The sequence below is a fragment of the Salvelinus sp. IW2-2015 genome, linkage group LG11 (assembly GCF_002910315.2).
Source record: "Salvelinus sp. IW2-2015 linkage group LG11, ASM291031v2, whole genome shotgun sequence".
Lineage (NCBI taxonomy): Eukaryota > Metazoa > Chordata > Actinopteri > Salmoniformes > Salmonidae > Salvelinus > Salvelinus sp. IW2-2015.
In genome coordinates, this window is record NC_036851.1 from 39543437 (window position 1) to 39571259 (window position 27823).

Consider the following 27823-nt stretch of genomic DNA (forward strand, 5'->3'; position numbering starts at 1 on the left):
TAAAGAAATGTAGCCAATTTATTCATTACTACATTTAGCTAATATTAGATTGTTAATCCAGAAAATCTTACCTTTGCCTCGATTCGGTAGTCTTGCCCAGATCATCATGGCATTTGTAGTTCTTTATGATAGCCAAATTAGCAGCTAATTAACATTACATTTTTGGGGGGTAAATACAGGTGAATATATTGATAAAAGTCACCTTGTCCACCTGGTACTCTATAGCCTGCATCACTGCCTGATAGTCAGAAGTATCAGGTCACAGTGAAATAAATAGATTTGTTTTTCTAAACAAGAGAAATTACATGGCGGTAGCGGTGCAATTTAGAAGTAGCCCAAAAACCCAATACATTTTCATCCGCACATTCGTTTTCAAAGTAGCCCAATTGCAAAGTTGATGCAGAGAGGAAGAAGAGAGAGACCCAACTCGGCAGAAAATCTGTCTCCCTCCAGCAGGTAGCGTACCAAGCAAGGAGTTTTGGTATGGAGGTCAATGAGAGTGTCAAATTTGGTCAACAATAAAATGAATGGATTATTTGCTACGTGAGGTTTATTTGATCAAATATACGTTTTTACAAGTGTACTGATATAAGTAGAACACATGACATCCTGGCAACTTTGAGAAAAAACACTATGTCAGAGTTGTCTCAAGATGGCTATTCATGGCATGAGATTATAGCGTAGCACAGGGTTCCCCAGCTGGCGGCCCGTGTGCAAAATTTGGCCCACAGGTGATTTTATTTGGCCCCTCAAGTTTACTGAGCAGAAAAACTATGTATTKTTTTTTTTTTTTAAATGTTCATTGTTGGATATAAAACAAATGTAAAAACACCAGGAAATCAACTCCAATTGATTTTAAGTTAGGAAATCTGTTTCCCAAGTATTTACATGAATAAGAGAGACACGTGATCATATAAAAATGTAAGCAATGTTTGAAATTATGTTTTAGTCAAATATTATATATGTTTAGGCTTCTTGCAGTCTACAAATGATTTGTTATTATGTTCCCATTGTTGGGGCTGAAAGACATGTAGACCTATCTTGTCAGCATATCCATAATCTTTGGTTGATGATAACACTGTCGGAAAAACACCGCCCCTTCCGTCGCAGTCGAGAACCCAGCGTGAGGTGCGTTCAAGAACGTCGAACCTGCATTTTTCATTGTGTGTAAAAAAGACAGCATTTACAAATAATGTCATAACCTTGTTCGAGATTGAATTGTTGCGTGCCGCTGATATTTGTTAAGCGGATTTATGATAATTAAACAGTTACTGACCTGCCTTCAAACAAAATGGGCTTTCAAGGTTACTTTATTGCAGACATATCACATCACCATGATGGTAGTAGTATTACGCAGGAATAAGTATCGTTGGAAACGCACACGTTACACCTGAGACAAACAATAGACAAGAGTATCACTCAAAATAAATTATCATATGATGATCAGACCTGTACACCACGTGAATGTCAAAGGATGAAATAAGCAAATGGATAATAAAAACGAGTATGTAGGACACTTTTTTACAGAGATTGTGAATCTTTTTTTAGTAAGCATTTCACGGTAAGGTCTACTACACCTGTTGTATTCGGCGCATGTGACAAATACAATTTGAATTGATCTTTGAGGTTTCATCACATAGTAGGGTATGTTATAGTAATAGTTGAAACCAAAATAATTCTGCCATTCCTCTTTGAATTCTAAGGGTCAGACTATCAACATCTTCATTACCTGAATATGATCCTAGTAGCCCACCCGACCATGGCCCTGGTAAAGGCCCGGGATAATTTGGAACTCCGCGGGGAGGGGCACTTCACTTCCCGTAATTACGAGTGGATACCGAACGTCATCAGACGAGGGGAGCAGATCCGAATTGAATTTGAACGATTAATGCCATAACGGAGGAGGTGAGAGTAACATTTAATTTGACAATGATCATGTACACGTTGTAGATGTACCACACGAACTTACTTTATGAACGTTGTTTTATTGATACTTTGCGTGCGAGATATTGAGATTTAGGCTACTTTAGGAAGTTGTGATCATGTTAGATAACGTAAGAGTAAAACAAAGGCTCCTCTCTCTTGACTGACAATCACACTGTGATCACATTAGTCTTTAATAGTAAAACAAAGGCTCTATGGTGTTTACTCCAAACGCTGTTGAGTTCAGTTTTGTACAACTACTGAAGTTGTTCATGCATCGCGGTACTTCCGTCTTGTGCGTGTGCTTCAAGTGATACAAATCGTGATAGCCACACACACAGACCCTCGTTTTAGATTCGGTTTGAAAGTACTTTGCTGTGGATACTTTGTCTCAAATTTCTACACACAAAATGAAGAAATCGGCGGATAACAAGTTAAAATTGAATTCTATTCAACATTCGCGAAAGAGACAGGGGACATATGTGTGTGTTTTGTCCACAGAATACAACAGTATGAGTCATAATACCCATAACACCTAGCGGTTAAACAAGGAAATGTTTTTCGACCATTCATTTTTCCCATAGGGGATTTTAGAAACATTTAAAATAAGGACAGTGTTTCGTGTAGGCTTACCCTGGCGTGACGTTTTCATAACAGTTTAAATCTCTCCAGGAAGAGGTGACTCCACTGTGGAGCTTTATATAAATTAATGTGACTATGTTGTCTAAGGGACAGCATAGGAACGTCGGGGGGCTACTCCCTCTCTCAAACGTGCTGTCACTGCAAATTACTGTTGGCTACAACTATGTTAAAACCGGTTAGGAACTGTACATTATTTATAATGAGGGATACCAGGAGAAAAGTTGACCTCTGGAATGAAAATGGACAGACACAGCAAACCTTCTTGCCACAGCTCGCATTGATGTGCCATCCTGGATGAGTGGCACTTACCTGAGCCACTTGTGTGGGTTGTAGACTCCGTCTCATGCTACCACTAGAGTGAGAGCACCGCCAGCATTCAAAAGTGACCAAAACATCAGCCAGGAAGCATAGGAACGAGAAGTGGTCTGTGGTCACCACCTGCAGAACCACTCCTTTATTGGGGTGTCTTGCTAATTGCCTATAATTTCCACCTTTTGTCTATTCCATTTGCACAACAGCATGTGAAATTTATTGTCAATCAGTGTTGCTTCCTAAGTGGACAGTTTGATTTCACAGAAGTGTGATTGACTTGGAGTTACATTGTGTTGTTTAAGTGTTCCCTTTATTTTTTTGAGCAGTGTATATATATATAGATATATATAGAAGAGAGACTTGAATGTCCTGAGTGCGCTGGAGCAGGTTTTCATCAAGGATCTTTCTGTACTTTGCTCCGTTCATCTTTGCCTCGATCTTTACTAGTCTCCCAGTCCCTGCCGCTGAAACAACCACCATACATCACCGTAGGGATGGCGCCAGGTTTCCTCCAGACGTGATGCTTGGCATTCAGGCCAAAGAGTTAAATCTTGGTTTCATCAGACCAGAGAATCTTGTTTCTCATGGTCTGAGAGTCTTTAGGTGCCTTTTGGCAAACTCCAAGTGGGCTGTCATGTGCCTTTTATTGAGGAGGGCTTCCGTCTGGCCACTCTACCATAAAGGCCTGATTGGTGGAGTGCTGCAGAGATGGTTGTCCTTCTGTAAGGTTCTCCCATGTCCACAGAGGAACTCTGTAACTCTGTGAGAGTGACCATCGGGTTCGTGGTCACCTCCCTGACCAAGGCCTTTATCCCCCAATTGCTCAGTTTGGCCGGGCAGGGAACACATTAGGAGCCATCTGTATTCCTCTATTCCTCCATACAGGTTCTTTCCAGATCCTTGATATCCCTCGTCTGCGCTTATGGGCCCCCCTCTTTAATTGAAACCACAGGTTTGAAATGGGAATAAAGTCAGGAGACTGAGATGGAAATTGCAAAATTTTGATTTTGTGGTGAATTAACAATTGGTTTGTGAATGGTGCCAATAATTGTATAGGTGACTACATGAGTGGACTAGAGAAGATCTACTTGAAGTGCCTAGGGAGTAGGTGTCCATTTGGAATCAAGCAATATTCGTGGTTATAAGCACATATCCCACCCACCCCTTCCTCCCTGCCCTAACTTTTACAAATATATTTGAGATTCTTCAAAGTAGCCACCCTTTGCTTTGATGACAGCTTTGCACCCTCATGTTCATCACACTGTATTATTGATCTACTAGTGGAACACATGAAAATATTTAGCATCCATTTTTACTGTGTTAAAATTGAATTAGAATTGAATTATGCAAAAGTCATCACACCGTATTAATGATGTAATACCTGCCATTTTGTTTGTGGAAAACTTTGCTTATATGCACTCAAAGTTCACTGTAATATAGAATAACCAATTATTTTACCCCATCTTTTAAGTTGGCATAATATGGGCATCTTTTCATGGTATGATATTTGAAAGGCATGAAAATTTATGAATCAATTTGGTATCATTTTTATAGTGAATTTGTGGTTCAATTTAGCGTCATCAGTTATGCTATCTATCACTCATATCCATCAGAGAGATGTGGTGACCTGCTGGAAGCTACATAATAGGGGACATCTGTAGACAGTAGGGCATAGGACACTTTACACTAATGTGTGCTCCAATTTGTGTGTGTGTGTGTGTGTAGGTAGGTAACCATGGCAACAAGGGGTCATTCCTCATGTTCCTCGATGAGTAACCACACCAAGGAGAGAGTGAACATGGCTATGGTGACCCTGGAGAACTTCTACTGTAACCTGATAGACCAGCATGAGGAGAGAGAGATGAGGTGGGTGTTCTGCACCATGCTCACACAAACTGGAACTCTGAAAAGCAAAGATGATTCCTGAAAACATGTCAGAAGCTAAGAAGGCAGCACAGTGGCTTGCCACAAACAAGAGGAGAAGAGAGTAGAGGTGTGACACATCACGTGGTCTCTCTCTGCTTAAAGCCCCACACTGCCTGGTGGAGGAAATTGTGTGTGTGTGTGTGTGTGTGTGTGTGTGTGTGTGTGTGTGTGTGTGTGTGTGTGTGTGTGTGTGTGTGTGTGTGTGTGTGTTGGAGGAGTGTAACTTTATCACACCATTTCTTTATGGAAACCCCTTATTAGGAAGAGAGTATGTGTATGGTTGAGAAAGAGGAAGGATGAGAGAGACAGTGTTTTATACAGTTAGCTCAGGGGCTAGAAGCTGTTACAGAGGTCTGAAAAGGAAGTTATGCCCAAAGCAAACTCCCAGTTACAGCCAATGTTCCCTCAAAAACATTTCGGCACTGACCAAATTTAAGGTCTGCTGAGCGCAAACTTGAATGTTGTGAAAATTCTGTGCAACTTCCGGCGCGCGTTTGCTGTGAACACTGAAGCTGTACCCGTTTGGTCAAGTTGGCTACTGTGGGTATTTGATCATAATGTAGGCCTACCAGAGTGGCCTACCATCAAAAACTATGGAGAAAATGCATCCCATAACATTTTTACATGGAAATAGCTGTTGAATTTTACAGCCTACAGTAGCAGCCATTATGTGGTGTTCAATGTAGGCCTACATTCCATGAGACTTTTGAAAAAAACATCATGGCTTGACATTAACCTGTTTATTCCACTTGTCTTTCAGACAAGGAGGTGACTGAAAATGTTGTTGTGTTGTTTGATGCAAGAAACCACAAAATAAAATGCATCATTATTCCCATACCATTATTACAGAGAATCAGACAAATAATGCTACCTTCTGCCTATTGGCTATATAGCTTATTCAAGCCAAAATACAACACTGTTCTTTACCTGACTTGCTTTTCAAAGATGGCTAGAAATGCACATGTTTTGTGATCTTGTAAGGAGCAACCACTCCCCCATTGCTGACTACAAATGATCTATAACTATGTTAATAACTTACTAACTAGTAAAGGTCAAATGTACACACCTGGCTACATGTAGCTCTAGCTTTGATCTCAAAACACGCGGCTCAACTCACGACTTCTCATGCTGTAAACACAGTCCAGTTCAAAGTGAATGGCACAGATCCATATATGGCAATGGTCTATTTGCATATAGGCCATCTGCAGGTCTTACTGGTTATGGCTTACCGGTCTGTGAAGAGTACAGGCCTCAGTTGTGCCTGTCAATGCAATAGAATCCTACTCTGTTCTGCTTACAACAAAAACTCTTGCATAGTTAGTTTTGCATGCTAAGTCTTGCATAGTTTATTTTGTTTCGGTTTGTTGCATTGAAAGTGGCTTTTATTGTGTTGATTCMATCACAATTCCCACAGTAAAGGGAAACGTTGATAGTGTTAACTAACGGGGAAAACTCTAGAAAGTTGAGTGTACTTCAATCTCGTGCTTCTCTACGCGGGCTGCTATTTCTTCTGCGAGGCAGTCCCGGGGGAGCTGTGCGCCCGCACTCACATGCAGCTTAGAGGGAACATTGGTCACAGCTCAACCTACCCACCAACGTTTATGGTTTGTTTCTCTTTGAGAATGTATGAATGGGCCATTCCAAATATGTTACCGTTCCTCCATAACTATCCTGTAGAAATGAAACAGCAGGTAGTGTAGTGATCAGTATGGAGCTGCAGGTTGGGAAGTGTCTTCCTGAATCAGCATATTTGACCCTAACCTTTGCCTCTTGACCCTCAACCCCTATTTCGTTGCCAGGCAACAGAAGCTAGAGATGGTGATGGAGGAGGAGGGGCTGCCTGATGAAGAGGTGAGTATAGTTCTAGCAGTGGCACGTGCTCACACGTGCTCACACACACACTTACACACAACCTGTGTTGCAGAAGCGTATTCGGCGCTCCCAGCACGCGCGTAAGGAGACAGAGTTCCTGAGGCTGAAGAGAACCAGGCTGGGATTGGATGACTTTGAGTCCCTCAAGGTGATTGGTCGAGGAGCTTTTGGAGAGGTAAGCATACATGGAGCTATTAGAATTCTAACTAGGTTATTATTGTGTAATTAGTTACCATTTTACAATGTTACCATAGTTATCATTTCACAGTCTGAACATGAAAATCGCACAACTGCCTAATCCACTGTTTCAGAAAATGTATTGATGACGGTAGTGTAAATGCCCTTGCATTGGCTATGACCTCGTGAACTTCTTGCTGCCATGTTGGCTCAACTTTGACCTTTGTCCCCTGACTTCCAGGTGCGTCTGGTCCAGAAGAAGGACACAGGTCACATCTATGCCATGAAGATCCTGCGCAAGGCCGACATGCTGGAGAAGGAACAGGTGTGTGTCTCTCTCGGTCTCTCTTTGTCTCTCCCTCTGTCTCCCCCTTCTGTCTCTCCGTCTTTCCCTTCTGTCTCTCTCTGTCTGTCTCTCCGTCTCCCCCTTCTGTCTCTCCGTCTTTCCCTTCTGTCTCTCTCTGTCTGTCTCTCTCTCTCCGTCTCCCCCTTCTGTCTCTCCGTCTTTCCCTTCTGTCTGTCTCTCTCTCTCCGTCTCGCTCTCTGTCTCTCAATACAATTTGGTTTATTGGCATGACGTAACAATGTACATATTGCCAAACTTACTTTGGAGATTTACAATATTGTCAACGAGACAAGAGTAACAACAATAATCAAGGGTCAAAATAACCATACGTTGAACAATAGCAATAAGCATAAAGGACATGTGCAGGTTGGTTGSTCTGCCAGACACTGTCCCTCATCTTATGGCAGGCAGCAATGTAGTGCGCTGCCAACCCACAGCTCTCTGCGTCCTCCCCCAACAGGACGGGTAGCCTATTCTCATCAGAGAGGTCTTTGAAACCTTGAATAAGGGTTTCAAATTTGGGGAAATTACACTCTCTATTTTTTTTGTTTTTGTTTTAATTGTCAGGAAATGCAGCTCTGTCTCAGGTTCTGCTGTGGTGCAGTGGTTGCACAGCCTTTTCTCTACAGGGAGCCAGGTTTTCCTGTGTCTACCCTTCTCAATGGCAAGGCTGTGCTCACTGAGCCTGTACTTTGTCAAGGTTTTGATCAGTATCCATAGTTAAATAGTTAGCCACGGTGAACTGTCGATTTAGGGCCAGATAGCACTGCATTTTGCTTTGTGCTTGTGTTTCCCAATAAGCAATGTAGTTTTATTTTGACTGTGTTGTAATTTGGTTTATTCTGATTGACTGGATGTTCTGGTCCTGAGGCTTCAGTGTGTTAGTAGAATAGGTTTGTGAACAGCCCCAGGACCAGCTGGATGAGGGGACTATTTTCTTTGCTCAGCTCTTGGCATTGCAGGGCTTGGTAATGATATGAGAGGGGGTCACTGTATTTTAGATTTTTCTAAAACCTATTTGCTCTTTTTTTAGTTTTTATTATTAGTGGGTGTTGGCCTAGTTCTGGCCTGCATGCATTGTTTGTAGTTTTCCTCTGGACATGTCGGAGAATCTTACAGAACACTGCATGCAGGATTTCAATGGGGTGTTTGTCCCATTGGGGGAAATCTTGTTTTGCAAGTGGACCCCACACCTCGCTGTCATAAAGTGCAAAAAGTTTTTCTTTCACCTTTATTTAACCAGGTAGGCAAATTGAGAACACGTTCTCATTTACAATTGCGACCTGGCCAAGATAAAGCAAAGCAGTTCGACACATACAACAACACATAGTTACACATGGAGTAAAACAAACATACAGTCAATAATACAGTGAAAAATAAGTCTATATACAATGTGAGCAAGTGAGGTGAGATAAGGGAGGTGAAGGCAAACAAAATATATATATAAATAAATAAAAATATAAAAAGGCCATGGTGACGAAGTAAATACAATATAGCAAGTAAAAAAATAAAAAAAAACAGTGGAATGGTTGGTTTGCAGTGGAAGAAAGTGTAAAGTAGAGATAGAAATAATGGGGTGCAAAGGAGCAAAATAAATAAATAAATACAGTAGGTAAAGAGGTAGTTGTTTGGGCTAAATTATAGATGGGCTATGTACAGGTGCAGTAATCTATGAGCTGCTCTGACAGCTGGTGCTTAAAGCTAGTGAGGGAGATAAGTGTTTCCAGTTTCAGAGATTTTTGTAGTTCGTTCCAGTCATTGGCAGCAGAGAACTGGAAGGAGAGGCGGCCAAAGGAAGAATTGGTTTTGGGGGTGACCAGAGAGATATACCTGCTGGAGCGCGTGCTACAGGTAGGTGCTGCTATGGTGACCAGCGAGCTGAGATAAGGGGGGACTTTACCTAGCAGGGTCTTGTACCTGTCTCTTATACACATCTAGATGTGTATAAGAGACAGGAGGTGGATCAGAGAATCACCAGCAGCAAGAGCGACATCATTGATGTATACAGAGAAGAGAGTCGGTCCAAGAATTGAACCCTGTGGCACCCCCATAGAGACTGCCAGAGGCCCGGACAACAGACCCTCCGATTTGACACACTGAACTCGATCAGAGAAGTAGTTGGTGAACCAGGCGAGGCAATCATTAGAGAAACCAAGGCTGTCGAGTCTGCCGATGAGGATGTGGTGATTGACAGAGTCYAAAGCCTTGGCCAGGTCAATGAATACGGCTGCACAGTATTGTTTCCTATCGATGGCGGTTAAGATATCGTTTATGACCTTGAGCGTGGCTGAGGTGCACCCATGACCAGCTCTGAAACCAGATTGCATAGCGGAGAAGGTATGGTGGGATTCGAAATGGTCGGTAATCTGTTTGTTGACTTGGCTTTCGAAGACCTTAGAAAGGCAGGATAGGATAGATATAGGTCTGTAGCTGTTAGGGTCAAGAGTGTCCCCCCCATTGGTTCAATGACACATTCAATTAGTTTTAGCCAAATATTAATAGGTATTTCAATTAGAATTTGCTTTTTTTATTGAAAATGTTTGTTTTTTTACCCCTTTTTCTCCCCAATTTCGTGGTATCCAATTGGTAGTTACAGTCTTGTCTCATCGCTGCAACTCCCGTACGGACTCGGGAGAGGCGAAGGTCGAGAGCCGTGCGTCCTCCAAAGCACAACCCAACCGAGCCGCACTGCTTCTTGACACAATGCCCACTTAACCCGGAAGCCTTCCGCACCAATGTGTTGGAGGAAACACTGTACACCTGGCGACCGTGTCAGCATGCACTGCGCCCGGCCCACCACAGGAGTCGCTAGTGCGCCGTGGGACAAGGACATTCCTGCCGGCCAAACCCTCCCCTAACCCYGACGATGCAGGGCCAATTGTGCGCTGCCTCATGGGTCTCCTGGTCGCGGCCTGCTACGACAGAGCCTGGACTCGAACCCAGAATTTCTAGTGGCACACTTAAACCACTGCGCCACTCGGGAGGCCTGAATTTGCTTTTTAATGGCGTAGAATGCCCTGCGTGCTTTCTCTCTCAATTCATTCACTGCCTCATTAAGGTGTCCAATTGAGCTCATTTTTAAATCTAAGTAATTGCAGTGTGTGCAGTACTCTATATATTTTGTACCAATTGAGAACTAATTCCCTGAGATCTTGATCTTCTCTGGAAAATCATTATTTTTGTCTTTTTGGGGTTTACTACCAGGTCCCAGGTCTGGCAGTAATGCTCTCACAGGTCTAGGCTCTGCTGTAGGCCATGTGCTGTGGGTGACAGCAGGCACAGGTAATCTGCGAAGAGCAGGTATTTAACCTCTGAATTGTGGAGACTAACACCAGGCGTCGCGGATTTTCTAGAATAGTGGCCAATTCGTTGATGTWAATATTGGCGAGTGCAGGGCTCAGATTGCAACCCTGGCGAAGGCCCTGCCCCTGGTTAAATAATTKTGTTGTTTTCTTGCCAATTTTAATGCTGCACGTATTGACAGTATACATTGATTTAATTATGTCATATATTTTACCCCCTACACCATTTTCAATACTTTTGTAGAACAGTCCTGTATGCCATATAGAGTCAAATGCTTTTTGGAAGTCGATAAAGCAAGCGTATATTTTGGTATTATTTTGGTGGACATGTTTATCTATCAGGGTGTCTATGGTGTCTATATGATCGGTCATGCAATGTTTTGGTATAAATTCAATTTGGCTTTTACTCAAGACATTGTYCTTATTAAGGAAGTTTAGAACTCTTACATGTATAATACTACAGAAAACCTTCCCCAGGTTACTGTTCACACAAATGCCTCTAATTGTTAAGGTCAAATTTGTCTCCGTTCTTAAAGATTGGGGTTATGAGTCCTTGATTCCAGATGTCAGGGAAATAACCTACACTCAGGATCAAATTAAACAGTTTTAATATAGCCAATTGAAATGTTGCACTAGTGAGTTTGAGCATCTCGTTTAGGATGCCATCAGGTCTGCATGCTTTTTTAGATTTTTGAGGGCCTGAAGTTTCTTATTCAGCATCTGGTCAGAAATTGGGGAGTCCAATGGATTTTCATTGTCCTTTATAGCATTTTCTAATCCATTCAACTTCTCATGAATTTGGCGTTGTTCTGCGTTTGTGTCAATTTGAACAGTGTTTTAAAAATGGGTTGTCCATTTTGTATCGCTAATTCCTCTAGTTTCGATTTTTATTTAGGTTTTTCCAATTTTCCAGAAGTTGATGTGTTTATGGACTCCTTAATTAGTGTCAGCTGTTGTACTGTGCTTTTTTGGTTACGAGTGTACGTTTATAGAGTTTTAAAGTCTCACAGTAATTAAGGCGTAATTCACAATTATTTGAGTCTCTGTGCTTTTGGTTGGATAGTGTTCTAAGTTTTTTCCTTATACTTTTACAATCTGCCTCAAACCAGTTGTCATCTGTGGTCTTTTTGGGTAAAAAAAAAAAATCAATATCAGTTGTGCTTCTTTTGCAGTTTGCCTGAATATATAGTTTTCTTTACTCTGAGTGGGTGTGGTATCCAGAAAATTATCTAACAGTGTTTGGATTTTTTGGTTACTGGTTGCTTTCTGGTATTCGTCTGAGCTGTGAATGTGTGGTTATTTCCATGTCTGTTTTTTTGAGGAACAAGGTAATTTGGCTGTGATCAGACAGAGGTGTTAGTGGCTTGACGGTAAATGAGCTGAGAGAGAAAGGGTCAATGTCTGTAATCATATAGTCTACTATGCTGTGGTCAAGAAGTGAGCAATAGGGTAATCTCCCCGAAGAGTACTCCCATAACCCACCATTGACTAAGTACAGACCCAGGCTTCGAAAGCTTCAACAGATCCCTTCCGTTTTTGTTGATGGTGCTGTCACTGTTGTTTCTATGGGGGAGATTAAGACAGTTAGAAACAGTATGGCCTGTAATAAAGCTGTCCCCTCTTGTGGTCGTTAGATCAGGTAATGTTCCTGTGTGCACATTTGTGTCCCCACAGATGAGCACATTTTCCTGAGCCTGGAAATGGCACGTCTGTTCCTCAAGGGTGGGGAATATCTCTTTTTCTTTCAGTTTTAACCGAATGTGATATTTACAAATTTTGAGGGGATCAATTAGATTTAGTGGTTCGGATTTGTACCAAACAATCAATCCTCCAGAGTCTCTGCCTCTATTGACAGAGCTGTGTTTCTGTGATGGCACAATTACCTCTCTGTAGCTTGTGGGACAGTGAGTGACAATGTCAGCCTTACACCATGTCTCCTGCAGAATGATGACGTCAACATCTTTAAGATTTAACTCCAGTGCTAAACTCTTCAGTCCAAAGGTTGATGAGTTTAGGCCCTGAATGTTCCACATACTAACTGATAGTGATCTCATGTTGCAAAAAGAAAGAATAGCAGCTTCTCTAGGAGTCTCTAGAGTCTGTTCTCAATTTTATTTWTTTTRCCCTTTATTTAACCAGGTAGGGCTAGTTGAGAACAAGTTATAATTTACAACTGTGACCTGGCCAAGATAAAGCAAAGCAGTGTGACACAGACAACAACACAGAGTTACACATGGAGTAAACAATAAACAAGCCAATAACACAATAAACAAGTCAATGACACAGTAGAAAAAAGAAAGTCTATATACAATGTGTGCAAAAGGCATGAGGAGGAAGGAAATAAATAGGCCATAGGAGCGAATAATTACAATTTAGCAGAGTAACACTGGAGTGATAAATGAGCAGATGATGATGTGCAAGTAGAGATACTGGTGTGCAAAAGAGCAGAAAAGTAAATAAAATAAAATCAATATGGGGATGAGGTAGGTAGATTGGATGGGCTATTTACAGATGGGCTATTTACAGATGCTGCAGCACCCTCTTGATGACCGACAACTCCTCCTTTACCTGCATTTCCTCATGGTGGTAGTAGGGTTAGATACACACAGACCACATAGACAGCAGGAGAGAGGAATGTACACCACAACGGGGGTAGAGGAATGTACACCACAACGGTAAGAGAGGAATGTACACCACAACGGGGGTAGAGGAATGTACACCACAACGGTGAGAGAGGAATGTACACCACAACGGTGAGAGAGGAATGTACACCACAACGGTGAGAGAGGAATGTTCACCAACGGTGAGAGAGGATATACACCACAACGGTGAGAGAGGGATGTTACACCACAACGGTGAGAGAGGAATGACCACCACAACGGTGAGAGAGGAATGTACACCACAACGGTGAGAGAGGAATGTACACCACAACGGTGAGAGAGAGAATAGAGACAGTTCGTGAAATTATGCCTTATCTACTTGGAGAACTAGTCAAATGATTTTGTCAAGACAGCTCTGCAGCATACTTAGGCAGCTAAGCTAGCTAAATATGATGACTAATGACAGTACAGTATGGAGAGCACACAGAGATACCGTTCTGGCTGGCTGGTTGCTACTGCCTGAGCAGAGAAACGTTGTCTGGTAGCTGGTTGCTCCTGCCTGTGCAGAGATATCGTTGTCTGGCTGGCTGGTTGCTAGTATCTGAGCAGAGATAACGTTGTCTGGCTGGCTGGTTGCTAGTGTCTGAGCAGATATAACGTTGTATGGCTGACTAGTTGCTACTGTCTGAGCAGAGATAGCGTTCTCTGGCTGGCTGGTTGCTACTGCCTGGCAGAGATAACGTTGTCTGGCTGGCTGGTTGCTACTGCCTGTGAGATAATGTTGTCTGGCTGGCTGTGTTGTAGTGTCTTAACAGAGATAGCGTTGTCTGTCTGGCTGGTGCTCCTGCCTGTGCAGAGATATCGTTGTCTGGTTGGCTGGTTGCTACTGCCTGTGCAGAGATATCGTTGTCTTGCTGGCTGTTCTACTGCCTGAGCAGAGATAGCGTTGTCTGTCTGGCTGGTTGCTACTGCCTGTGCAGAGATATCGTTGTCTTGCTGGCTGGTTGCTCCTGCTTGAGCAGAGAGATCGTTGTCTTGCTGCCTGGTTGCTACTGCCTGAGCAGAGATAGCGTTGTCTGTCTGGCTGGTTGCTACTGCCTGTTGCAGAGATATCGTTGTCTTGCTGGCTGGTTGCTCCTGCCTAAGCAGAGATAACGTTGTCTGGCTGGCTGGTTTCTCCTGCCTGAGCAGAGATACTTGTCTGGCGGCGTTGTCCTGCCTGAGCAGAGATAACGTTGTCTGGCTGGCTGGTTGCTCCTGCCTGAGCAGAGATAACGTTGTCTGGCTGGCTGGTTGCTCCTGCCTGAGCAGAGATAACGTGTCCGGCTGGCTGGTTGCTCCTGCCTGAGCAGAGATAACGTGTCTGGCTGGCTGGTTGCTACTGCCTGAGCAGAGATAACGTTGTCTGGCTGGCTGGTTGCTCCTGCCTGGGCAGAGATAACGTTGTCTGGCTGGCGGTTGCTACTGCCTGAGCAGAGATAACGTTGGCTGGCTGGCTGTTGCTCCTGCCTGTGCAGAGATAATGTTGTCTGGCTGGCTGGTTGCTCCTGCCTGTGCAGAGATATCGTTGTCTTGCTGGCTGGTTGCTACTGCCTGAGCAGAGATAGCGTTGTCTGTCTGGCTGGTTGCTACTGCCTGTGCAGAGATATCGTTGTCTGCTGGCTGGTTGCTACTGCCGAGCAGAGATAACTTGTCTGGCTGGCTGGTTGCTACTGCCCGAGCAGAGATAACATTGTCTGGCTGGCTGGTTGCTCCTGCCTGAGCAGAGATAACATTGTCTGGCTGGCTGGTTGCTCCTGCCTGAGCAGAGATAACGTTGTCGGCTGGCTGGTTGCTACTGCCTGAGCAGAGATAACGTTGTCTGGCTGGCTGGTTGCTACTGTCTGAGCAGAGATAACGCTGTCTGTCTGGCTGGTTGCTACTGCCTGAGCAGAGATAACGTTGTCTGTCTGGCTGGTTGCTCCTGCCTGTGCAGAGATATCGTTGTCTGGCTGGCTGGTTGCTACTGCCTGAGCAGCGATAACGTTTTCTGGCTGGCGTGTGCTAGTATCTGAGCAGAGATAACGTTGTCTGGCTGGCTGGTTGCTAGTGTCTGAGCAAATATAACGTGTATTGCTGACTAGTTGCTACTGTCTGAGCAGAGATAGCGTTGTCTGGCTGGCTGGTTGCTACTGCCTGAGCAGAGATAACGTTGTCTGGCTGGCTGGTTACTACTGCCTGTGCAGAGATAATGTTGTCTGGCTGGCTGGTTGCTAGTGTCTTAACAGAGATAGCGTTGTCTGGCTGGCTGGTTGCTACTGCCTGATCAGAGATAACGTTGTCTGGCTGGCTGTTGCTCCTGCCTGTGCAGAGATATCGTTGTCTGGCTGGCTGGTTGCTACTGCCTGTGCAGAGATATCGTTGTCTTGCTGGCTGGTTGCTACTGCCTGAGCAGAGATAGCATTGTCTGTCTGGCTGGTTGCTACTGCCTGTGCAGAGATATCGTTGTCTTGCTGCCTGTGTGCTACTGCCTGAGCAGAGATAGCGTTGTCTGTCTGGCTGGTTGCTACTGCCTGAGCAGAGATAACGTTGTCTGGCTGGCTGGTTGCTCCTGCCTGAGCAGAGATAACGTTGTCTGGCTGGCTGGTTACTCCTGCCTGAGCAGAGATTACATTGTCTGCTGGCTGTGGCTACTGCCTGAGCAGAGATAATGTTTTCTGGCTGGCTGGTTGCTCCTGCCTGAGCAGAGATAACGTTGTCTGGCTGGCTGGTTGCTACTGCCTGAGCAGAGATACGTTGTCTGGGCTGGTGTTGCTCCTGCCTGTGCAGAGATATCGTTGTCTGGCTGCTGGTTGCTCCTGCCTGTGCAGAGATATCGTTGTCTTGCTGGCTGGTTGCTACTGCCTGAGCAGAGATAGCGTTGTCTGTCTGGCTGGTTGCTACTGCCTGTGCAGAGATATCGTTGTCTTGCTGGCTGGTTGCTACTCCCGAGCAGAGATAACGTTGTCTGGCTGGCTGGTTGCTACTGCCCGAGCAGAGATAACGTTGTCTGGCTGGCTGGTTGCTCCTGCCTGAGCAGAGATAACATGTCTGGCTGGCTGGTTGCTACTGCCTGAGCAGAGATAACCTTGTCTGGCTGGCTGGTTGCTACTGTCTGAGCAGAGATAACGTTGTCTGCTGGCTGGTTGCTACTGCCTGAGCAGAGATAACATTGTCTGGCTGGCTGGTTGCTACTGCCTGTGCAGAGATATCGTTGTCTTGCTGGCGGTTGCTACTGCCGAGCAGAGATAATGTTGTCTGGCTGGCTGGTTGCTACTGCCCGAGCAGAGATGACGTTGTCTGGCTGGCTGGTTGCTCCTGCCTGTGCAGAGATATCGTTGTCTGGCTGGCTGGTTGCTACTACCTGAGCAGAGATATCGTTGTCTGTCTGGCTGGTTGCTACTGCCTGTGCAGAGATAACGTTGTTCTGCTGGCTGGTTGCTACTGCCTGAGCAGAGATAACGTTGTCTGGCTGGCTGGTTGCTCCTGCCTGAGCAGAGATAACGTGTCTGGCTGGCTGGTTGCTCCTGCCTGAGCAGAGATACCGTTGTCTGGCTGGCTGGTTGCTCCTGACTGATTAGAGATAACGTTGTCTGGCTGGCTGGTTGCTCCTGCCTGAGCAGAGAACGTTGTCTGCTGGCTGGTTGCTCCTAGCTGAGCAGAGATAACGTTGTCTGGCTGGCTGGTGCTCCTGCCTGAACAGAGATAACGTTGTCTGGCTGGCTGGTTGATCCTGCCTGAGCAGAGATAACGTTGTCTGGCTGGCTGGTTGCTCCTGCCTGAACAGAGATAACGTTGTCTGGCTGGCTGGTTGATCCTGCCTGAGCAGAGATAAGGTTGTCTGCGGCTGGTTGCTCCTGCCTGAGAGAGATACGTTGCTGGCTGGCTGGGTGCTCCTGCCTGAGCAGAGATAACGTTGTCTGGCTGGCTGGTTGCTCCTGCCTGAACAGAGATAACGTTGTCTGGCTGGCTGGTTGATCCTGCTGAGCAGAGATAACGTTGTCTGGCTGGCTGGTTGCTCCTGCCTGAACAGAGATAACGTTGTCTGGCTGGCTGGTTGATCCTGCTGAGCAGAGATAACGGTGTCTGCTGGCTGGTTGCTACTGCCTGAGCAGAGATAACATTGTCTGGCTGGCTGGTTGCTCCTGCCTGAGTAGAATAACGTTGTCTGGCTGGCTGGTTGCTACTGCCTGAGCAGAGATGATGAATTTTTTAAGGAATGGAAATAATAAAGTAATCAAATAAAAAGGAAGTTATACACACAACTGAAATATTGTAATTATGATGTCGCCCAGTGTGGACCTGACAGAGACAATGGAAAACTGTCAATGTTTTGGCAGTTAAATGTTCAATATTTTTGCCTTTGGATTCCCATAAATAAATCTGAAATTGTTTTAATGTCATTATTTCTTAATTCATTTCATGTTAAAAATAATCGTAACCAAAACTATTTTTTTAAATAATCGAACTGAAAACAAACCGACCTCAAAAAGCACTAATCGATCAGTGCTAATGAGTGTAGAGAGAATATGTCTGTTAATGTGCGTGATCTGGTTGTATTTCTATGTTAGGTGGGCCATATCCGGGCTGAGAGGGACATCCTGGTGCAGGCAGACAGTCTGTGGGTGGTCAAGATGTTCTACAGCTTCCGGACAAGATTAACCTCTACTTACTCCTGGAGTTCCTACCTGGGGGTCAGTGGAGGCTGGTGGGAGGAGCATGGCTGGAAAGTAATGCATGGAAGGTATCAAACACATCAAGCATATGAAACCACATGTCGACTCCGTTCCATGCATATACATTCCAACCATTACAATGAGCTCATCCTCCTATAGCTCCTTCCACCAGCCTCCACTGCTGGAGGTGTGTGTGTGTGTGTGTGTGTTGTGTGTGTGTGTGTGTGTGTGTGTGTGTGTGTGTGTGTGTGTGTGTGTGGTGTGTGTTGTGTGTGTGGTGTGTGTGTTGTGTGTGTGTGTGTGTGTGTGTGGTGGTGTGTGGTGTGTGTGTTTGCAGTCTTGTGTGATGGTCTGTGTGACATCCCCTGCAGGTGACATGATGACGTTGCTGATGAAGAAGGATACTCTGTCAGAGGAGGAGACTCATTCTATGTGGGCTGAGACGGTCCTGGCAATAGACTCTATACACCAGATGGGCTTCATACACAGAGACATCAAACCTGACAATGTACTGCTGGACTCTAAGGTACACATACACACTACCTGGTTGAAATGACATCATTACAAACAGGTTTAAATATGGTTGAAATGACATCATTATACACAGGTTTAAATATGGTTGAAATGACATCATTAACACACAGGTTTAAATATGGTTGAAATGACATCATTACACACAGGTTTAAATATGGTTGAAATGACATCATTACACACAGGTTTAAATATGGTTGAAATGACATCATTACACACAGGTTTAAATATGGTTGAAATGACATCATTACACACAGGTTTAAATATGGTTGAAATGACATCATTACACACAGGTTTAAATATGGTTGAAATGACTCATTACACACAGGTTAAATATGGTTGAAATGACATCATTACACACAGGTTTAAATATGGTTGAAATGACATCATTACACACAGTTTAAATATGGTTGAAATGACATCATTACACACAGGTTTAAATATGTTGAATGACATCATTACACACAGGTTTAAATATGGTTGAAATGACATCATTACACACAGGTTTAAATATGGTTGAAATGACATCATTACACACACACAGACAGGAGAGTGACATCAGCATTATAGTGTGGTGATCTGTCTGTCGACCCTGTCTAGATTCATAAATCCACACACACAGTTTCACAGTCGCCACAGGAAGTGTGATTTCAGAAACACTCTCTGGTGTTGTCACACAGTATTACTGAAACATCACCAGGAAGTAGTGTAGCACAACTAACCGTGTGTGTTTTCCAGGGCCATGTGAAGCTGTCAGACTTTGGCCTGTGTACAGGGTTGAAGAAAGCCCATCGGACAGAGTTCTACAGGAACCTCAACCACAGCATCTCCAATGACTTCAGTGAGTACAACAATAAACCCATACGTGATTCATTTCATTTGATAAAACTATACAACTTACAGTATACAGTGCCTTCAGAAAGTATTCAGTATTTCCCAGCCTGAATATAAAATGGATTGAATTTAGATTTTTTGTCGTAGGCCTAAACACACAATACCCCATAATGTCAAAGCGGAATAATGTTTTATTTTTTACAAGTTAATGAAAAGCTGAAATAAGTATTCAACCCCTTTGTTACGGCAAATAAGTTCAGGAATACAAATTTGCTTAACAAGTCACATTATAAGTTGCATGGACTCAATAATAGTGTTTAACATGATTTTTGAATGACTACCTCATCTCTGTACCCACACATACAATTATCTGTAGGTCCCTCAGTTGAGCAGTGAATGTCAGACACAGATTCAAATAACGACCAGGGAGGTTTTCCAATGCCTCGCAATGAAGGGCACCTATTGGTAGATGGGTAAAAAAAAAAGAAGCAGACATTGAATATATATATATTTTTTAACTAGGCAAGTCAGTTAAGAACAAATTCTAATTTACAAAGGTGGCCTACACCGGCCAAACTCAGGTGATGCTGGGCCAGCTGCGCGCCGCCCTATGGGACTCCCAATCACAGCTGGTTGTGATATAGTCTGTATTTGAACCAGGTTGTCTTAGACCACTGCGCCATTTGGGAGCCCTTTGTGCATGGTGAAGTTATTAATTACACTTTGGATGGTGTGTCAGTACACCCAGTCACTACAAAGATAGTAACTCTAACTCAGTTGCCGGAGAGGAAGGAAACCGCTCAGGGATTTCACCACGAGGCCAATGGTGACTTTAAAACAGTTGCAGAGTTTAATGGCTGTGATAGGAGAAAACTGAGGATGGATCAGCAACATTGTACTTACTCCACAATACTAACCTAAATTACAGAATGAAAAGAAGGAAGCCTGTACAGAATACAAACATGCATCCTGTTTGCTAAAAGGCATTAAAGTAATACTGCAAAACATTTGGCAAAGCAATTCACTTTTTGTCCTGAGTACAAAGTGTTATGTCTGGGGCAAATACAACACACAATACACTCTCCATATTTTCAGGCATAGTGGTGGTTGCGTCATATTATAGGTATGCTTGTAAAGGACTGTGTATTTTTTCAGGATAAAAAATAAACTAAATGGAGCTAAGCACAGGCAAAATCCTAGGAAAACCTGGTTCAGGCTGCTTTCCAAACACAAGGCCAAATCTACACTGGAGTTGCTTACCGAGGACAGTGAATGATCCTGAGCGGCCGAGTTACAGTTTTGAAAATGTTTGTCTAGCAATTCATTTTGAAAAGGATAATGGGAAAATATTGTACAGGTGTGCAAAGCTCTTAGAGACTTACCCAGAAGACTCACAGCTGTAATCGCTGCCAAAGGTGATTCTAACATGGACTGACTTAAGTGAATTATACATTTCTGTATTTCATTTTCAATAAATCTACAAACATTTCTAAATACATTTTGTTCACATTTTCATTATGGGAAATTGTGTGTAAATGAGTGAGAAAAACAATCTATTTAATTCATTTTGAATTCCGGCTGTGACACATCAAAATGTGGAATAAGTCAAGGAGTATGAATACTTTCTGAAGGCACTTATTTGTCATGATTTGTCGTACATTTTCCACCTATGTGTGTAGTTGTAATTGAGTTGTGCCTGAGACTAATAATATTTTCTTTACAGCATCTCAGTACATGAACTCCAAGAGGAAAGCAGAGACCTGGAAGAGGAACAGACGACAGCTGGTGGGTGTCATGGAGCTCTGGATACCTTCAGTTACTACTCAGCTGGAGGATCGGTCTTTACCTTAAACCTCCTCATAAACACAACAGGGATGACTGTAGTATAAGGTTTCACAATGACCTCTGTTTTTTAAACGTGTTGGTTGTGTTTATTTACTCATAGGAAAAAGTGTTCTCTCATGTGAAAGAGTATAGCAGCTCCAAAGAAAAGGCATTTTGTCACGCTAGAGAGCCTGTTGTTCGGTAGAGACTAGTCTCTGGATGAAGTGAGGAAGGCCAGCGTAGGAGCACAGACACACTACAGTACACATCTGGTGTGCAGGTGGTTGGAGTCCTGTCCTTGTTAGGGGATATACAGCACACTCACTGTTACGTCAGTTACATTTCCGCAGCAAGTGTATGGCATCGTTAGAGAAACGTCTGGGGTCGACTCCATTTTAATTTGGTAAATTCAGGACTTTTCTGGTAATGCAAATTTAACTTGTGAGCTACAGGTTGTTTTACTGTCTGGGCTATGGAGGTTGTTTTACTGTCTGGGCTATGGAGGTTGTTTTACTGTCTGGGCTATGGAGGTTGTTTTATGTCTGGGCTATGGAGGTTGTTACTGCTGGGCTATGGAGGGTTGTTTTACTGTCTGGGCTATGGATGTTGTTTACTGTCTGGCTATGGAAGTTGTGTTTCTGTCTGGGCTTGGAGTTGTTTTACTGTCTGGCTATGGAGGTTGTTACTGTCTGGGCTATGGAGGCCGGGCTGTTGTTACTGTCTGGGCTATGGAGTTGTTTTACTGTCTGGGCTATGAGGTTGTTTTAACTGTCTGGCTATGGAGGTTGTTTTACTGTCTGCTATGGAGGTTGTTTTACTGTCTGGCTATTGGAGGTTGTTTTACTGTCTGGGCTATGGGAGGTTGTTTTACTGTCTGGGCTATGGAGCGTTGTTTTACTGTCTGGTCTGGAGGTTGTTTTACTGTCTGGGCTATGGAGGTGTTTTACTGTCTGGCTACTGGAGGTTGTTTTACTGTCTGGACTATGGAGGTTGTTTAACTGTCTGGGCTCTGGAGGTTGTTTACTGTCTGGGCTCTGGAGGTTGTTTACTGTCTGGGCTATGGAGGTTGTTTTTACTGTCTGGGCTATGGAGATTGTTTTACGTGTTCTGGGCTATGGAGGTTGTTTTACTGTCTGGCTATGGAGGTTGTTTTACTGTCTGGGCTATGGAGGTTGTTTTACTGTCTGGACTATGGAGGTTGTTTACTTGTCTGGGCTATGGAGGTTGTTTACTGTCTGGGTAGGAGTTGTTTACTGTCTGGGCTATGGAGGTGTTTACTGTCTGCTATGGAGGTTGTTTTACTGTCTGGGCTATGGAGGTTGTTTTACTGTCTGGCTATGGAGTTGTTACTGTCTGGCTTGGAGGTTGTTTACTGTCTGGCTATGGAGGTTGTTTTACTGTCTGGGCTCTGGAGGTTGTTTACTGTCTTGGACTATGGAGGTTGTTTAACTGTCTGGGCTCTGGAGGTTGTTTAACTGTCTGGCTCTGGAGGTTGTTTTACTGTCGGCTTATGGAGGTTGTTTTACTGTCTGGGCTATGGAGATTGTTTTACTGTCTGGGCTATGGAGGTTGTTTTACTGCGTATGGAGGTTTTTTACTGTCTGGGCTATGGAGTGTTTTACTGTCTGGACATGGATGGTTGTTTTACTGTCTGGGCTATGTGAGGTTGTTCTTACTCTGGGCTCTGGAGATCTGTTTTACTGTCTGGGCTTGGATGTTTACTGGATGGGTTTACTGTCTGGACTATGGAACTTGTTTTACTGTCTGGGCTATGGAGGTGTTTTACTGTCTGGCTCTGGAGGTTTGTTTTACTGTCTGGCTATGGAGGTTGTTTTACTGTCTGACTATGGAGGTGTTTTACTGTCTGGGCTATGGAGGTTGTTTTACTGTCTGGGCTCTGGAGTTGTGTTACTGTCGGCTCTGGGTTGTTTACTGTCTGGCTCTAGAGGTTGTTACTGTGACTATGGAGGTTGTTTTACTTGGTTCTGGGACTTATTGGAAAGTTTTTTTTTACTGCGGCTCTGGAGGTGTTTACTGTCTGGACTATGGAGGTTGTTTTACTGTCGGCTATGGAGGTTGTTTTACTGTCTGGGTATGGATGTAAAAGTCACATCCTTCCCAGCTCAAATGTGGCGCGCCAGTTCGCATAGTATATTATGACGAGATTTGTGACATTTTGATGTTCGGAAGGTTTTTTTCCAACTAAGACCTTCCTCTGCAAAAACGTCAACATCTATTACAGATTTCTTGATTTACTATTTTGAGGAAGTGTTACTGGCTATGTTGTTGCTTATGGCGTCTCAAGAGGGTCATACAGTAATATTGCAGTAAGAACCTAGTCTGCAGGCACCTTAACCCTCTTCCTCTCTACTCATCTCCTCTCTCCTTTCCCCTCTGTCCTCTCCCCTTCTCTCTTTTCCCCTCTGTCCTCTCCCTCTCCTTTCCCTTCTCTCCTCTCCCCTCTCTCCTTTCCCCTCTGTCCTCTCCCTCTCCTTTCCTTCTTCCTCTCCCCTCTCTCCTTTCCCCTCTGTCCTCTCCCTCTCCTTTCCCTTCTCTCCTCTCCCCTCTCTCCTCCCCTCTTCCTCCCCTCTCCTTCCTTCTCTCCTCTCCCTCTCTCCTTTCCCCTCTTCCTCTCCCTCTCTTTTCCCTTCTCCCCTCTCCCCTCTCTCCTTTCCCCCTGTCCTTTCCCTTCTCTCCTCTCCCTCTCTTCTTTCTCCTTTCCCTCTCTCCTTTCCCCTCTGTCCTCTCCCTCTCTCCTCTCCTCTCACCATTTCTCAGGCATTCTCCACTGTGGGAACTCCAGACTACATTGCCCCAGAAGTGTTCATGCAGACCGGATACAACAAGCTCTGTGATTGGTGGAGCCTGGGGGTCATCATGTATGAGATGTTGATTGGTAGGAGGGATATCTGTTGATTGGAAACACAGGCCCTAACTTAAGAGTGGCATTAGTAACTGAAACATTTGTGTAAATCATGCATTGATGTCAGTTTGATGCATGTTATGATTGAATTAGGATTGCTGTCTAAATGTCCCTCTCTATCTCCAGGCTACCCCCCGTTCTGTTCAGAGACGCCCCAGGAAACCTATAAGAAAGTGATGAACTGGAAGGAGACTCTGGTGTTCCCTCCAGAAGTACCTATCTCAGAGAGGGCCAAGGACCTCATCCTCAGGTCAGCACCAGTACTACATATCAACATGTTGAAAAATAGAGCGAGATGAATAAGCATTCTGTAGCTTACTGTACAGCATGTTGCTCTTGACAAGAATGAACATCAACTAAATGGTTACAATGTAATCTCAAGCTAGTTCTGTATCTATGGCAAGCACACTTCTATATCCCTCTGGTTGTTCTCAGGATCTAAACATGTCTATTATACTGCTTAGGTTTTGCTGTGAGGGAGACCATCGGATCGGGGCGACAGGAGTGGAGGAGATCAAGAGAAACCTGTTTTTTGAGGGAGTTGATTATGACCACATCAGGTACACAGGGACTACTACTAAATCAATGAGGTTTTTATACCTCAGTGGTCCAAATGTCCAGGCCTCACTACAGTTTTGCGTTTATCACCCATCACAGGGAGAGACCTGCAGCGATCCCCATTGAGATTAAAAGCATTGACGACACGTCAAACTTCGATGAGTTCCCTGAGTCAGACATCCTTTCACCAACAGGTGAGAGAAAGACAGACAGTTTCAGCAGAAACTATTTTCCTGTGTCTCAGTTGATTATTATTCTGACTGTGTGTGTGTGGTTGTACAGTATACCCTGTGACTATCAACTATAAAGCTCTCTCCCTTTCTCCTTATCTATTCACACTTCCTCCTTCCTCTCCCTCTTCTCTCTCCCAAGCTGCAGCAGCACCCACCAAGTCCCCAGCAGCAGCAGCTGCAGCGGAGGCTGACTATAAGAATAAGGACTGGGTCTTTATCAACTACACCTACAAGCGCTTTGAGGGCCTGACAGCCAGGGGAGCCATCCCTTCCTACATGAAGGGAAGTAAAAGATGAACTGTGACCCTATAACTTGCGCTGCAATGGCCCCCTGAACCCCTCACCTCCCCACAACACCCAGATGTCTTCACTTCACTTCTGTTCTATTTCATATTACCACAAATATGAAAAAAGTAAAATATCAGTTTATTTCGACCGTTCAGTTAAGCTGTGTTTATGGGGTAAGTATATTCCCTGCTGGCCTCCTGAACCAGGATTCATTATACCCAGTGAATAAATGGTTGTGACCACTGTTTGGCCTTTCTGCGAATGTAAAACTTGATCTTAGAAACCGGGATAGCAGCTTTGATTGAGTAGGACCCAATGTCTCAAAGCTGAAGCCTAGCTCTAACTTTCCCAGCAGCACTGAACAGCCTTAGAGCTGCCCCCTTTGTGCCCCTCCAGAACCTTCTCCCCATTCCTCTCCTCAACCAGTCATACTGTTCATAGGAAAACGTCTCTACTGTTCTCTGGGAGCTGGCAGGTTCCCAGTAGTCTGTATCACTTCCCCTGTGATGTCATCAGATCACTGCTTGCCTTCAAGGGAGGAGTTAGAGGATTGCTATTTTTAGGGTTCTATTTTGGGGATTTTTGTGATGTCACCAGTTAGTGAGTGAGAATTTTCAACAAAGGACAGAAAATTCCATCGTGGTCTTGCTACTCCTCTAGAAATATAAGCAAGAACCACTTCTCCTTTACTGCCTTTGTTGTGCCCAGTTATCTATCTTCTCTAATTTTGTATAATACAGACATTTTCAATACGTTTGATTCTTAATGCTGTTGGATTGAAATAGTATTAGTTTTCAGGGATATAACTAATGCTGCTTGTGTGTGTGTATGTTGAGCTGTCTGAATGACACTGCCTTGAAACAAGTTAACATGTCTATTTCTGTGCCTTACCCAAAGAACTACAGGAGCTGTACATTAGTTTAACATTTGAATCCCCCCCTTTTTAATGTCAAGTTGTTTCTATGCATGATGGAAAGATCTGGAAGTCACTCTCACAACTTACTTACTTGATTTTCTTTACAGCTTGTCTTTCTAAAGCTGGTATTTAAAGAAAGGATTCTTATTTTAGTCTTCAGTTTTTTTCCATGTAGTATTTTGAACTCCCAGAGGTACCACTGCTTTATGAATAACGCTGGTTATTCAGGAATTTCGTGTACATTTTTAAAACTTCCCTAAATATGGAATTTCAACTTTCACATATGTGTTTTATAGCACTTTCAGGTGTGTGGTGTGTGTGTGTGTGTGTGTGTGTGTGTGTGTGTGTGTGTGTGTGTGTGTGTGTGTGTGTGTGTGTGTGTGTGTGTGTGTGTGTGTGTGTGTGTGTGTGTGTGTGTGTGTGTGTGTGTGGTTGTTGTGTGTGTGGTGTGTAAACTTGGTCTCACTTTACTGGAGTAATAACTACAGGAGACATTACTAGAGTAACTAGTAAATCATCTAGTTACTATGCCATCTGGATGTAGTACAGCTATGGAACACTAACCATTTGTTCTAAGTCTTAGAATTTTCAAGAGAATACAATGCTAAGTGCTATGTAACTTCTTATACTTAAAGGTAATTACAAAAGGTAATTGCCATATAGTTACCCAGAAATAATACCTTTGTAAAGTGTTGCTAGAATAATTTTTCTTTCCAGATGGACGACTGAATGACGTTGAAGTGTAGTTTTCCACTCATTCTAGTTTTCACTCGTGTGCTTTATGGTGTTTTTGTTGCTGGAGAAGTAAGCCCTGAGCAGCTGCTTAGAATGATAGACACACAGGCTGTGTTTACACAGGCAGCGCAATTCTGGTATTTTTTTCACTAATTGGTCTTTTGACCAATTAGATCAGCTCTGAAATTGATTTGATGTGAAAAGAATCTGATGTGATTGGTCTAAAGACCAATAAGTGGAATAAAGATACCGATTGGGCTGCCTTTGTAAACACAGCCTTACTACTGTAGTGCTGTTTGAAAAGGTACACATGACAAACAGGCGGTACAATACTTTCCATTATGTCTGCTGATGTGTTTAACAGATGTTATATTATGCTTCACACCAGCTGTTCCTTTTGAACAAGAACAAACATCCATATGCAAATGACTACATGTATAAACCACAATCATTTCTCTCTGCTGGATGACACATACAGTATACTAAGCATAGATGTGTGTCTTATTGAATACTTCTGTGTGTTTTGAATGTTTTCAGCTCAACCACATTTCTCTGCAAAGAAAAAAGCTTTAAATGCTAAAATGATTTCATCATTTAATAAAAGTTTCTTACAACTCTGTGGCATACTGTCTGTGGCATACTGTCTGTGGCATACTGTACTGTATGTCTTTGTCAGGACAGCCATCCCTTATATGAGATGTCAATATTAGGTTCTATTAGGCAAAACACAAAATCATAAAGTTAGTTCAGTCGTCAATATATTTATTCAAATTTCCTCTGCAGCTGTGAAATTCTTGGAACAAATTATTTGAAGAAAAACTATGTACATAACCTTAAACAATAATACTGAATGGCAACCTTCATATAAACAATTTCCATTGTATAAAATGTAATCAGCCATAAAAGGAAGAAAACAGCACACACACACCAACACACACACACACACACACACACACCACACACACACACACACACACACACACACCACAACACACACACACAACACACACACACAACACACACAACTGAATATAACACATGGGGTGGTGGTGGGTAAAGTATTAATAAGACAACTGAACAGATACACACTAGTAGGTCTGGTTATCTGCTGTAAACATCCTCCTTGTCCAAATCTGTGTTTATATGTGGGAGTACATGTACAGATGTAGGATCTTAATTTGAGCGGT

At 43.5% G+C, this 27823-nt stretch overlaps 1 pseudogene; it reads left to right on the forward strand.

Moving 5' to 3' along the window:
- Positions 1 to 1771: 1771 nt before the first annotated feature.
- LOC111970365 (serine/threonine-protein kinase 38-like) lies at positions 1772 to 27253 on the forward strand (annotated as a pseudogene).
- Positions 27254 to 27823: the final 570 nt, after the last annotated feature.